This window comes from Rhinolophus sinicus, chromosome 5, assembly GCF_057876585.1.
Source record: "Rhinolophus sinicus isolate RSI-liver-muscle chromosome 5, RSI-T2T, whole genome shotgun sequence".
In the NCBI taxonomy this organism is placed as follows: domain Eukaryota; kingdom Metazoa; phylum Chordata; class Mammalia; order Chiroptera; family Rhinolophidae; genus Rhinolophus; species Rhinolophus sinicus.
Window position 1 is genome coordinate 48,523,255 of NC_142505.1, and position 13,687 is coordinate 48,536,941.

Genomic DNA, 13,687 nt, shown 5'->3' on the forward strand with positions numbered 1-13,687 from the left:
AAGATGTCAGAAGACAGGCAGTATTAAGAGAAGGTGCTGTTCTTTGTAGTGAGACGAAAGGAAGAGAAAATAGGGCAGATATAAGTTTAGTTTGATAGTGGGAAGCTGGGAGCATTCCTGCCTAATTCCTAGTTTTTCTGAGGCAGGAGGCAAGGTTAACTGCTGAGGGTGAGGGGGTAGGTTATTGTGTCAGGTCTTATGCTTAAGTCTTTGATCCATTTTGAATTAATTTTGGTACATGGTGACAGATAGCAGTCCAGTTTCATTCTTTTGCACATGGCTATCCAATTCTCCCAGCACCGTTTATTGAAGAGGCTGTCTTTCCTCCATTGTATGTTTTTAGCTGCTTTGTCAAAAATTATCTGTCCATATTTAGAGTCGTATGTCTGAAGAGAGTGACGAAGGCCCCAAATAATCATTGCAGAGAGGGAGTGAGTGGACCAGAGAACCAAGGTCCTATTGAGGCTGGCAATGATGAATCTATATTGACGTCAGCCTACCCCATTGTCTGACTTTCTGTAGCCATGCTTGACTGCTCTTACCCGGGTATGCAGAAAAGGAGTATTTGAGTTCATCTAGGGTGAAGTTTTTCTGTCTGTGTCTAGTAAAAAGATGGAAGAGGGTTTAGAATTTTGGCAAGAATATTACTGAATTGATCACTGGTGGATCATGAAATCTAAGGTAGATTAAGAGGGAAAGAATCCTAACAGACTGAAAGAAAAAGGAGGGGTCAGTGAATTGAACATTCCAAAGAGGTTAAATGTTTATAGTGAGAGTAGTTGAACAAGTCAGCTGGTATGCGAGGAGGTTGTGGTCGGAGAGCAAAAAGCTTGAATATGTGATTTGGGGAGGTAAAATTTGGGGTTTGACAGTGGGATTGGGTGGCTGAAATGTCACAGAGGAGATGGTCATTGGAGATTACTACCTCAGGGAGCTGAAAAGCTAGGGGTTGTCAGGAGTCGTGGAGGCCCCCAGAATGATGGCAGAACTTGGGATGGAAAGGAATGCTAGAGCCAGGAGCCTAAGTCTTCAGTTTGGAGGTAGAAGGCAACCCAGAGGAAGGGGAAAAGGTCACATAGCCCACCGGCACTATCCTCAAAGGAACAGGGTTTTCTGTTTGTTTGATTTTTGTAGCAGGATGAGGGAGTATTAGTCTAGGTGTAAAGAGGAACAGAAAAGCAAAGAGTCTGTCTACTCCATCGTGAGACTCCAAGGTAAGTGACATCTGGAAGGACTGCAAGGGAAGCAAAGCAGTAAGGTTGAGGGTGACCCAGGTTTCCGTCAAAGCAAGGAGAATAGGGGTCCCTTTGAAGATGTTGAGGGTACAGGAGAACATGCCCTCTGGAGCAGCAATTCCAAAGGGCACAAGGAAGGGTTGATGAGTGAGGGAAGGCCGAGGGAATGACAAGGAAGTTCAGAGGAAGGTGGGGACGATGGTGCCCTGGGCGATGAGGGATTGGCCATTAGACATGTGTGCCTTGTACTTTGGCCAGGTGTTTGCTGAAGTCATCAGCGAAGAGGCAGAGGCTCAGTGGTGGGAGGTCTTCTGATGGGGGAGGGTCCTCAGCTAATGGAGACCCTGGCTCAGTGGGTCTGGGGTGATGTGGTCCAGCCCCTGTGTGTTTGAGCTGTGTGCTAGAAGCTTCCGTCTCTACAGAGTCTCTCTGTAGCAGCAGTGTGGGACCTTGGCTGAGGGTTGTGGCGGTGCTGTGGCTGGCATCTCTGAGTGCTGCCCGGGCCTGTGGTGGCTCCATCGGCTGAGGGGATTACTAGTTGCTGGGGTGATTGGTTTCCACATGTTGTAGTGAGAAGAGCATAAGTTCAGAGGTCAGAGTGTTGGCTCTTGTCCTGTTTCAGTACTTCCTAGAATTGTGACTTTCGTCAATATACTTCACTTCTTCAAGTCAAGGTCTTCTCAGCCCTGAAGTTGGGTAGCTCCACTTGTCATGTAATTTTTCTTACAGAGCTGAGCTGTCCTAAGAACCAAGGAGAGAAACGGATGGGAAGGGACTTTGTAAACTGAAGACCGTTTCGAAGGTGGGGTGTGCTGAGCATTGGCCAACTTGCTGTTTTCTAGGAGGCAGTTCTTGTGAGTTGGAAAAGCCGATTTGCAGTCTGAACACTCACTTGCCAGCTCTTCTCTCCAGGGCCCCACACCTTTCCAGGACCTGGAGTGGCACTTGAAGCACGAACCTAATTTCTCTAAGTCTGAATGTCACACAGTTTGGTTTGGATTCAGGGATAAAATATTAATCCACTCAGAACTAGATCATTCCCTTGAAATTCTGCTTTCAAATAAATATTGGTTTAAGTTATCTGCTGGCACCTTTGGAGCCTGCAAGCTTTTGGGGCTTTTCAGCTTCTGAGGCAGAGCAGTTTTTGCTGCATCTGAAGAATTCAGTGCAGTGGGCGACAGCACATGGCCTACTCAGAGATGTCCTGGTCCCTCCCTCTTTGGCTCTCAGTCAAGTATATTTAGCACCGTCTGTTCCTAGCAGTGTGCCCTAGGAGTATAATGGAGGGTTGGCAGGTCAGAGAGGGCTCTCCGGAGGAAGCCACACTCAGGTTGGGCATTGGAGGAAGGGCATTTGTAAGGATATAAAAAAGGAGGGCACATTCCAGATCCCAGAAAGTGGTAGGGAAAGCAGGATCTGGTGCCTCACTTGTGTCGGGAGCCAGTGAGTTGGCCAGTGAGCCTGCCAGGTGCTCCATGCTGGCGGGAGTGTAGTTGGGAATGCCCAATGTGGGAGGTGGGTTTTTTCCTTTAATTTTTGGAGCTGTTGAGGTGTTTGAAAATAAGGCGATGAAGGAGAGCTGGGCCTCGTTAAAGCTGGTGCCTCATGGGGTTCAATGGAGCAAGGAGAGCTCTGGGGCTGGGGGCTGTGGCAGTGAGGTGGGTATGGGAGATGATGTGAGGGAATGGGCTGGAGAGCAGTGGTGGAGACGGAAATGAAGGCGTTGACACAGAAGACAGCTGTGGGTCTGTGCCTCTGTCACATGAGAAGGAGAGATCTGTGAGCTTGATTGTCAATTCTGGGGAATGGACTGTGTGAGAGAATTTTTCTTTATTGCCATAATTGGTAATATAGCAGCTAAGATATATTCCAGGCGCTGGGCTAGGTACTTTATATAGTTTATTTCATTTAATCTTCTCTGTTACTTTAGTGAAGTGTTTTTGCTTCAGTTTTACGAGTGAGGAAAGCAAAGCTCAGAGAAGTTTATCTTTTTTCTCATAGTCACACAGCTAGTAAGTAAGGAATTCCTAGAAGCTAGGAATTAAATGTAGATGTTCTTGTCTCCAGAGCCCATGCTGCTTTTCTCATTAGTTGGAAGTTCTTTCTGTGTCTGGTGAGGGGGAACCCCCTGTGGGATCCCGTCTACTCAGACTGGGTCTGTGCTTATACATCCTGAGCTGTTCTGTTCTTCATGCTTTGTCAGTTTCTTTCTCTTCTCAGAATGTATGACCCAAAGTGGCATATGGAGGCTTTGGAGAAATTGGTTTCTTTTTCCTCTTAAAACTGCATGTGAACAAGTCCCATTGTAGCTCAAGGGGTCCTTTTGGGTCCTATTACTAGGGTGGGGGGTGGATCTCTCTGAATCCCTGAGCTGCCCCTATAATATGATGCTTATTCTCAACTAAGTCTGATGATTCAGAGAGGGCACTTGCCACCCACTGTGCCCTTCAAGGAGGAGCTCCTGCCGGGAGGGAGAGACCCCATCTCTTCTCAGTGCCTTGCATCAGATGATTTGCCTTTGACCTGGCCAGTGAGTGGGATTGGGGCTGAAATTGCTATGGATATTGCTTTGAGGATATGCCAACAGGTGAGCTCAGCTCCAGCTTCTTCCCTGGGCCAGTATTGCTCATCTGCGGCCACACGCCACCAGGAGACTTTTGTACAGGCAGGTCCAGCCATCAGTCCATGTCAGGCGGTTTCACCAGGCCCTTCACACAGCAAACTGTGTCCGTGCAAAGACAGAAATGCCCTGGATTGCTGGTACCTTCAGACATGTTTATTTTTAATGGTTCTACTCCCTCCAACCCCAGTCAGACTTCAGGTACATATTTTCTTTAAAAACTGGAATCTGACAAGTTCAGCGAGGTGTGTTTCTCAAGTGACTTCTTAAGTAGCAGTATTTGAAGCCTTTCATGAAAAAATATGATCTTGGCTTGTCTCATTTGATTAAGTGATGAATTCATTCAGAGAAAAGTGATGGCAGGCAAGAGAAGCCCATGTTTTTGAAGGATACCTCTTAAAACATGTTTTTTTTAAAAAAAACAATAAAACAAGAAGTCTGTAACTTTTAGCATGCAATCTGCATGGATTCTTATCATTGGGGGAAATTTTCTGCTGGAAGCATTGGAATGTCTTTGGTAGCCATGGAAACCAAGTCTTCAAAAAGAGCTGCTCTTCCGTCCTCAGACAAGGAGATGTGGTGAAATAGAGGTATACTTCAGACTAAGAAGCCTGTGATACTTATTTCCATGGGTGACTTTTTTAGACTTGTATAGGACTCTGGCTGTCTTTGTTTTTGTTTTTTAATGACAACAACGGGTACAGTTTTAGGCCGTAGAAAGTTACATGGGCATTTGTGATCCAATACATCCAATGCAGAGCCCACAATCTATGTTTTTGACAGGATCATGAGCCTATAAAACTATTTATTACATTTACTTAGCCTGTTCTTATTGAGCAACTACTAACGGCCAGGGTTTGTGATAAGGAACTGATATACAAAGAGAAGACAGACACGTCCCCTCCTTTACGGAGCTTACAGTGTAGTGTGTAACAGAATATTAAATAACAATTGCAGGGCTATGGAATAAATTCTATGCAAGTGAGACTCTTATCGAGGAGACTCTAAGGACATTGGAGAAATGTCCTCATAGACTGGCCCAGCCGAGTGGGGTGGTATCTGGAAGCGCAGCTGAGGCTTACTTAGGGAACAGTACACGCAGTGGCCTAGAGCTGAGAGAGGTCTCTGTGCCTTGGAGAACATGAGTGAACTTTAGGATGCCTGGAATACAGAGTGCAAGGAGCAAGTGGTCAGAAAGGACCAGGGGAGATCCAAGAAGACCAGACAAATGATGCATTCGCTCACTGCGGCCCTCTCCCCATTCCTCTTGTGCAGGGGAAGTGCCACATGTACCCAGGCCCTGAGGTTTGATGTGTACAGGCTTGCTCATCTGCTGTTCACAGCAGATACTCAACCTAGTCATTAAAATCTAGGAAACACCCACTTTAAAATGGTTCATCTTCCCAAAAGATGGAAACTTCTATTTAAAGCATCTTCACAGACTTGCTGTGTCAATAAAGGCAGTCAAGGGCATGAAAAAAGGAGGATAGCTTTGAGAAAAAAAATCTCTTAATACATCTAAACCTTTGCAAGTTGGAAAAACAGGAGGCACCCAATCTGTTTATGAAAGGATTCATCATGGGGTTTATTTCAGTAATGACTTCCCAAAGAATAGTCATAATGTGATCTGAGATTAGAAATGTGATTGTTCAATGTGTTCCTAACGTATTTGCTGTGTAAACAAGGGTCCTCCCTTTTTTCTTGTCCCTTTTGCCAGCCTGCGACTTCCCTCCACTTCTCAGTGGCTAGTCCTAACTTGCTGTTGCAAAATGCTGTCATAGGTTAGCTGTCTTCCCCTCCCTGGATCTTCTTTGCAGAGGAGTGAATCTCATTGATTGGGGGATGCGTCCCGAGGCCTACCGCCCCCATTCTGACCTATTTGTCTCATGCGCAGAAAATATTCCTTGACTAATCCTGGCTTTTTGTGGTTGAATGCAGCAAAACTGGAACAAAACCAATGATTTTGATCAACTTTGAACTGAACCAGTGCCACTAATTTAAATTTATTTTCATTGTGAAACATCATACATTATTGTTGATTTTTTTGTTTTTACCAAACACCTAGTTTCCTTGGACAAAAACTAAACTTATATGCTTTCCAAAAAGTTAGATTTAAATACAAAAATATTTTTTGGCCCAAACTGCTTCTTCATTTCCTTTATGTCTGTGTAGGGTAAACAAAGCAGGTCTAAGGACGACTGTCCTCTGCTGATAAAAATCAGTGGGTTACTTCAACTTCCCCCCTATTTTTTGCCTTTTTATAAATGCTGCTTCTTTTTTTTTGGTTTCTGAGGGGTGAATTCATGAGTCATTTGTTTTATTACAAATATCAGTCCTAGTGATTCTGTTGGCCTTGCTCACAGATTTTTCTGCTTGTTTGTGATTGTTTTCTGTGTATGTGTGTGCACGCGTGCACACATACACAGGTGTGAAAATGTCAAAGCATTTAATTTGTCTAACTTTATTTGTGTGGGTCTGGTTAAAACAAATAGCATTACAACCCGGGGGGTTGGGGGAACCCTATATCTAAATCAACATGATTTTCAGTGGCCCATTTATTTTATGGGGCATTTGAAAAATAACAGGTTCCAGAGCAAACTGTGTGTCTTCCTTTTGCATTTGTGGCAGTCATGTTTGACCTGCACAGCCATTTGAATGCAATGGCTTGCTTCAGGCTAAGTTTTCTCTCTCTCCAGCCGTGTTGACTGAGTCGGGACTTCCAGAGTGCCAGATGTCAGGGCCTGTAAAGCCTAGGAAATGTCAGGGTTTGAGGCGCTCTCCACAGAGTGTGGGACATGTGCCTAGCTCCTGGGGGTGCATGGGGGCTCCCGGGAGTGAGGCTGGCTGGTTCCAGACAGAGAGAATCTCTGCCTGGAGTGGTGCTTCCAGGGGAGTGAGGGACAGACAGCATGTGGGGAGATGAACAGAAAGGGTGCTATCACCTTCCTGTAAACCTGAATTGGGGCACTGGAAGAAAATTAGAATGTGGGGGTAAGCAGTGCATTCTGGGAGGTACAGGTACCTACCTTCCTGATCCTGACCAATATGTGACCTCTTTGTACCCCTCCTGAGCCAGGAGGCAAAGGAATTAGGCATTCCATGGAAAGCGCAGTTGGTTAGGAGCCTGGTTGTCCTGTGTACAGGGCACATGGTGTGGCGCCAGTGTGTCACCTTTTCAATTTTAGCCTTTGTGAGGTGGGAGTGACACTTTTCGTCCTGCTTGTCCCACACTGAGGTAGTGAGGAGCCCGGGGGACTGAATGTAAAGCCCCTTTGAGGACTCCAGTTAAAACCCAAATACATTAGAGGTTTGTTTCTGTTATTGCTGGAGAGCGGGGTCGTGGCTTAGATGGACTCTTCCTTCAGGAAGCGAAATCAGCTCCCTCAGCTGTGCAGGCCCAGATGCTGCTGGAGCTGCCGGTTGAGGGTGGGACCCAAGGCTGGCAGTCACAGGTGAAGGACTGCTTAAGGTGGGGTCAGGCTGTGTGTGTCCAGCCTCCCACTTGTTCTCCTCCATTTATGTCTCCCATCTAAAGGGCCCTGTGAGTATTGTGGGGTGAGAGGGTGCATGGCTGTACAATTGCTCTATAGTCAGAACCCCTCCTGGCCATTTCTTTTGAACTCGTTCAGCTCTTATGTTTCCTGGTGTTGATGTCACCAGACTTCTTGGCTTCCGTGTCCAAAAGATGGTGCCAGGCTGCGGTCCAGGTGAGCAGAACGTAAGGAAGGGTCCACTTCTCAGCCGTCAGGGGTCCTGCCATCCCTTTAAGTCATAGAGGCGTCCTGGGAGGCTCGAGTTATAGCATCATTGAACACAGCGCAGGGCAGTGTTGCTAAGTGCTGGCCTGAGTGGGACTCGGCCTGTGGTGTGGCCCTGTGGAGACTAATGACACGGTCTTTACAACATCCTGTACTGCAGCTTCCCTGCTGAGTGAGGGGTTAGTACTTTCCACCAAAAGCCCTTGTCTGTACCCCTCCGGGGAAGTTGCAATTTTTTGGTGGACTTGTATCGTTAGAAGTTTCTTCCTTGTATTGTGCTGAAACAAATCTACAACTCCCGCCTACGCCCCGGGCATACAGCGGGGTGTGCCTCCTCTATTCCATGGCAGCTAGAGGACCGGGAACGTGGCTCCTCAGAGGCATCTCTTCTTCATCTAACCTCCTGCTCACCTTTCCTCTGCCCCCCTGCCCACCCTGCCTTTCTTTCCCGAACACTTAGGCAAGGGATGTTTACATGATGGGGCAGGGGCATCCTCTGGCCTTTCAGGAATGCCCACATTAGCTGAGAAGATGGCACAGGGTGTGCCAGACCTAGCGTACCAGCATGAAAGGGGTGGAGTTGAAAGTGGCCACAGAGTGGGGATAGTTGGGGGGTCCGCAATGACAGGCCTCATAGTTGCTTCTCCAAATTGTGGTGTAAGAAGGTTGGGCATTGTATCAGAACCATGTTACTTTCAACTCGCATTTTTATTGAGGTTGAATCAACCCAGTCTCACTCATTGTTGACTGAATGCCTTCTGGCCTCCTTGCCACCGTTTTCTCCTGATTTTCGTCTTGTCTTCATACATAACTCCGACAAAACAAAACTGAGATAAACTCTCTCCCAGCAAACGTCTGTTGGTTCCCCATTGTCACTATAAGCTGTGTTTTGATCCTCACCCCTTCACACTTTTACCCTGTCTTCCTCTGCCTCCTATGTGGCCATGTTGAGGTCCTCAGGAGGGTCTGCTCAGGAGCTCGATGGGCTGGTGTGGCCAACCTCCCAGAGCCTCAGTAATAACAGCTCCTCCCTCACAATCAGTACTCTCCAGTGAGGGTAGGGGTAAGGCATCACTCCTCTGGACACCGCGTTGAGGAGGCTCGCTGGGATAGGGCACACGTATGTCTGCATCTTGGTGTTCAGTGAGCAGAGTGCCCTGGTGATTCAGAGGAGGGCAGAACGCTTTGGAGGGGGAAAGCTGGGTCCTGGAAGGTGAGCTGACTTTCAAAGGTGGGCTGAGAAGGCTGTGGACCAAGGCTCAGAGGGTTGAAGAGTTGAAAGTGTAGCCAGAATACAAAGTGTACATTTATAACAAGGGGAAATAAAGCTGGGATAACATGTGGGAGAAGGTTGGAAGGCCCTGAGTGCTAGGCTGAAGCATTTAACCTTGATTCTTGAGGGCAGCAATGAAGAGCCATGAGGCATTCTAAGCAGAACACCAGGGTGAAGTCCAGGTCTGCAGTAGGAACCTGGTGAAACGCTCTGGGTACAATTTCTGCTGCCTCGGTGGACGAGGTATGTACAGACCAGCCAGCGTAAGACACTTGGTAGTTGTCCAGCTGGCAGGGAGATTCCTCACTGAGAAATTGCTCTTTACAGAGGACAGAGATCTGGAGGGAAGATTTTCTAACACCCTGGAGACAGCCAGTCTACCCCATGAGGCCTGTAAATAAGGGAAAATGGCACGCTGGTGGTAGAGGCTGCTCCAGACGGTGTGTCTGGGCTCAGACACACTCGTTTCATATTTCTGGGAGATCCCAGGAACTGTGGGCTTTCTGTCTTGATGCATTCTGGCCTCTTAAGGAGTAGGGTTTGTTTTGTTGTGTGCATACATGGTTGCTTAAAGGGAGGCATCCTGGGGGAGACAGAGACATGGGAAAAAACAACAACAACAACAACATACGAAGTGGACAACATTCTCCATTCCTTCAAGGAGCCTACAATGTAGCTCGTAAACAGACATGAATATATAAAACATAAATTTGCATTTGATTTCTATGGTGACAGTTTCCAAACACTTAAAATCTTTTTCTTTTTGGAAGTGATTTCAAACCACAGAAAAGTTACCAGAATAAGAATAGCATAGTGAACAAATCCGTTTACCTTTTACTTCAATTCACTTATTGTTTTATCTCATTCGCTTTTCATTAGTTATCTATCTATAAGGGTGTGGACTGACTTTAAAAATATTGTATAATTTATTACTGTCCTTTGTTATTTTGGGGCTCAATCTACAACAGATTTGGCAAGTCAGAGGCACTGCTCTGGCTTCTTTGTTGTTACGGCATGCCCTCGTCGTGCTTTTGTTTTCAAAAAAGAATTTTTTTTAGCACTTCCTTACTTGTTTCATCTTGTACCTATTTTGCCCAAGCCTTGGAATCAGCCATTTCCTTAAAGACTACTGCTTCCTTTTAATGGACCAAGATCTGGGTACCAGCTGTGCTCATAACTACTGGGTATGTTTGCTTTTAGGTCCTTTCAGCAGAGCGAGGAAACAAATATTTACACATACATACACATGCACGTATTTACATTTATACATATACTCATGTATATACATCTTTTAGAAATCATGAATTCATACCAATACCTCCAGTTGCAGTCCACCCCCACAGAATTCTTTCTAGCCTTCCTCCCTTCCACATTTCTATAGCTCTCCTTCTACAGTAGAACTCTAGCTCCCAACAACATTGATACATTTACTCCTTTGTCAATTCCTGTAGTACGTCTGAAATAATTTCAGCACTGTTTCATCCATATCCCTACAGAAAAATCCAACAAACCTTTTAGAAAGAATTCAGCGCTTAATTTGCAGTTCTTCCCTCACCCCCGTCCTGCCCAAGACTGAAAGTATCAGTGGAATGTTCACAAGCTACTTGAATTATTTTTGTCTTTCTCTTGCAGGATGGTTATGGTTTCGTTGGCCAGCCCTTCAGATTCATTTGTCTTAATTCACTTCTGCTTTGGGGGTATTTTTCCTCCATCCTGTCCCTGCTGATTGGATTTGAACATTTGAATGTGTAGAACATTAATATGACTCCGAAAGTCAAAACTGTACACCAAGGGATACCTAGCAGTGTCACTCCTGCTTTATCTCCTCTGCTCCATTTGTCCCCATCCCTTAATTTCTGCGTTATCCTTCAGATACATCCTTCAGGAACATATGCATGTTTTCTTATTCCCTCTTTTTTTTCATATTCAAAGGGTAGCAGACTGTCCTTTTTTGTCCAAGCCCTTCTGATATCTTTTTTTCATTTGGCTGAAAGCACCACAAACAGAATTCTGCTGTGGAACAAGTAGGCTTCTAGCCCATGTGAATTGTCAGACTTCTAGTCACTTGTAAAAGTCTGATGGTTTCTACTAACAGCTTTGTTAAATCAACTTTTGTAATAGTGACTATTATTTTATCCTTTAGTAACAGGCTTCTCAAATCATGAATTCTTACACAAAAACGGAAAACTGTTTTTTCATTATCCACTAATGTTGATACGAGATTCAGTGGCCTCAGGAGAGATTTTTCTGGAATGGAAGGTTTGTTGTAATGGGAATAAGTTGTTGTCAACTGAGTGACAGCAGTACAGGATTGATAGAGCATTTGCTGGCTCATCCAGGTCACTCTGAGTTCTAGGATCTTATGTGTCTTTTTGTGCTTCTCTCAGAGCTGCTGGGATCATGCGGCTTAGAGCCCATTCAGAGTTGTTTGCAATTTTTCTCCCTTTGGTATTTGGGAAAGCTCCTCCAATTTCCTTTTTTTTATGCGCAGACTTAACAACTAAATATTGTACACTGGAACTTCACATTTGCACAATGCTCTGTGATTTTCATCGTATCATTTTAGTGAATGTTTTATTTAATCCCTGTGACACAGAACAGGTAGTATATGTGTTTTGCGCATCAGGAGACCGAAACTCAGAAAAGAAACGTGACAGAGCTGGGACTAGAATCCAGGCCCTCGGATTGAAAGACCAGTGTGGTCTAGGAGGACCAAGGGGACCACTGGATTTATCATAAAGATCTTACCTCCCTGCACCTTCTCCAACCTGTCTCGTAGCTGCCAGGCCACGATGTATGTCTCATAAATCTGAGTTCTGTCCAAATCACTTAATGTTCCATGCCTCTGAAGTACTAGGCCTTTCAGAATGGTCTAAAATCTGTTCAGAGGGTTTACATGAACAAGTTTTTTGTAATGGTGACTATTATTTAAAATAAATGGGCCATAAGCCAGGACCTGGCAGCGTTTTTTATTCTCAGAAATTTTAGTCAGCAGGATTTACCTATGCGTGCTTCACTGTGTCCCAACAACCAAGAATTTGCAACAGTGATGCCTCTTGTTAGAGGATATGTATTTCTAATGTAAAAAACAAACAAACAAAAACAACAACAACAACAAAAAAGCTTCATAAAATATAATATTAAAGCAAAACTCCCTTTTATAAAATCTTAAATTTTCTAGGGTAACTCTTTTACGGTATTTGTAATTTAGTTTTCAAGAACGCAGTTCAGATATGTAGCCAAAATAAGAATACCCTGTTTGTATGTAGTCACATACATTGAGTACTCTTAAGTTCAGACTCAAAGCATGTGAAAAGATTTGTACTGGGATATTTTTGGTAAACAATAGAATTGAATGTCCCCTTACTTGTTCTTTACAATGTGTTTAAGAAAATAGATTACAGAATGCATTTTCATGTTGACATGTGACATTCCAGGGCCTCCAGTTGTTGTTCAGGGATGTGATTCTGGATTGGGTGTGGCTTTTTCAAAGTTCAGATTAATTTGTTCAGCCTCCCCAGGACTTATGCATATCCTGTATCCCAGGAACCCTAGGAGGCCTAGAAGCCTCAGATCGTTCTCAGGGTATGGTTTGCATACCTTCTTTTTGGAGATAGAAGATATTCTCCCGCAGGCGGAAAGGTCCCTGGGCTGGGAGTGCAGAAAACACCTCTGGGTCTCCACCAACTTTGGCTCAAGCTGCAAGTCCCTGGAGTCAGCTCCTCTGTGAGCTGCGCCCAGGATGCACTGCAGACTTGCCCCTCCTCACTTCCCAGAGGGTGAAGGTGGGGATGGACCAGGCCTAACAGAGCCAAGGACCGGTTCTGGAGCATCAGAAGAGTGGGTGATTTAGGAGCAGTGAGTGTTGTCCTTTGTAACAGTGGGCAGAGGGAGAAACCTTGGCAAGGACTCCAGTTTCTTATCTGAAGCGTCAGCATCACTGGGTGTTCAAGTATCTCTTCAGCCCTTGGACAGCCCAAAGTTGAGAGGAGGGAGGTAAGAGGGAGAATAGGGGTTGAATTGACGTAGGCAGGTAATTTCCCCCTTTTTCAGTTGGGTTGGGTTAATGAAGTAGGGGCTTTCAGGGAAAGAGGGAATGTGCTGGCTTTGGAAGGCAGAAGGAAGACAGATGTAATCTCCGTCGGAATCCAGGGGGTCTGTGTGCAGAAGCTCTACTGCCTGTAACCTCACCTGCTTCCTTAGCAGCTCTTTAATCTTACTTACTAAATCTGCAACTTGCATAACTTGGCTCCTGTAACAATTCACGGCTGGAAATGCAGATGGTTCCTTGTATATGAAAACTGGGTAATCATCTACCTGACTCTCAGACTTGCTGAGCAAATGTGGGGTTGTGTATGTGAGCATAGATATAGGATTGCAGACACGAAAGGTAAACAGTGACCAGTTGGGAACATTTACATGTCTGCCAAAGCCTTTCCAGGGCAGGTGTTCCCATAAAGGGGCAACAAATCATGCTGCCTCTTCACCTCCTACAGGGAAGACTTTTGGGGGGAAGATCATGGAAGGAAGCAAGGGTTAAAAAAAAACAACAGTCGTGTTTCACCAATGCTCCTATTTGGGGTGGGAGACCGGGGCTGTGAGGAGGGTCTGTACTGACCCTCTCCACTGCTTTGCCCAGAACCTGCAGGTGGTGGGGAGGGGAGCCTGGTGTGGGCACCATGTATGGCCATTCCACCTCTCTGGGCTCTTGTTTTGGACAAAGGGGTCAGCACGTATCAGGAATACTGTTTCTGATGGTATTGCAGAAGCACTGAGCTTGGTGGTCTCTTGGACCACAGCT

General features: G+C 45.5%; 1 protein-coding gene across 27 annotated transcripts in view; it reads left to right on the forward strand.

Annotated features, from left to right (window-relative positions):
• Positions 1-13,687, forward strand: part of CACNA1D (calcium voltage-gated channel subunit alpha1 D) — a 427,078-nt gene that overhangs the window by 303,543 nt on the left and 109,848 nt on the right. The gene's annotated exons all lie outside the window — the stretch shown is intronic.